This window comes from Dermacentor albipictus, chromosome 6 (genome assembly GCF_038994185.2).
Source record: "Dermacentor albipictus isolate Rhodes 1998 colony chromosome 6, USDA_Dalb.pri_finalv2, whole genome shotgun sequence".
In the NCBI taxonomy this organism is placed as follows: Eukaryota; Metazoa; Arthropoda; class Arachnida; order Ixodida; family Ixodidae; genus Dermacentor; species Dermacentor albipictus.
The window spans coordinates 124,106,141-124,106,382 of NC_091826.1; positions in this window are offsets into that span (position 1 = coordinate 124,106,141).

Below are 242 nucleotides of genomic sequence, written 5' to 3' on the forward strand. Positions count from 1 at the left end.
CGTTGACGAGAACAAGCAAATTCAGAAAGTTGCGTTTCCAGCGAGACAATTTACACTAAAAGATATCGGCCATTCATGGTTAAAGCATATTTCTTAGAATAATTGTATGCGTCTTAACAGGCGCGTGAGTCTCCTTAGTGAAAAGATTAACTAAAGTTAACAACGTTATTAGCATACTTTGGGAAATTCAAGCGCTTTTGGACCTGCTGTGTCCGTTTAATGCTTATTTCGCGTCAACGTCC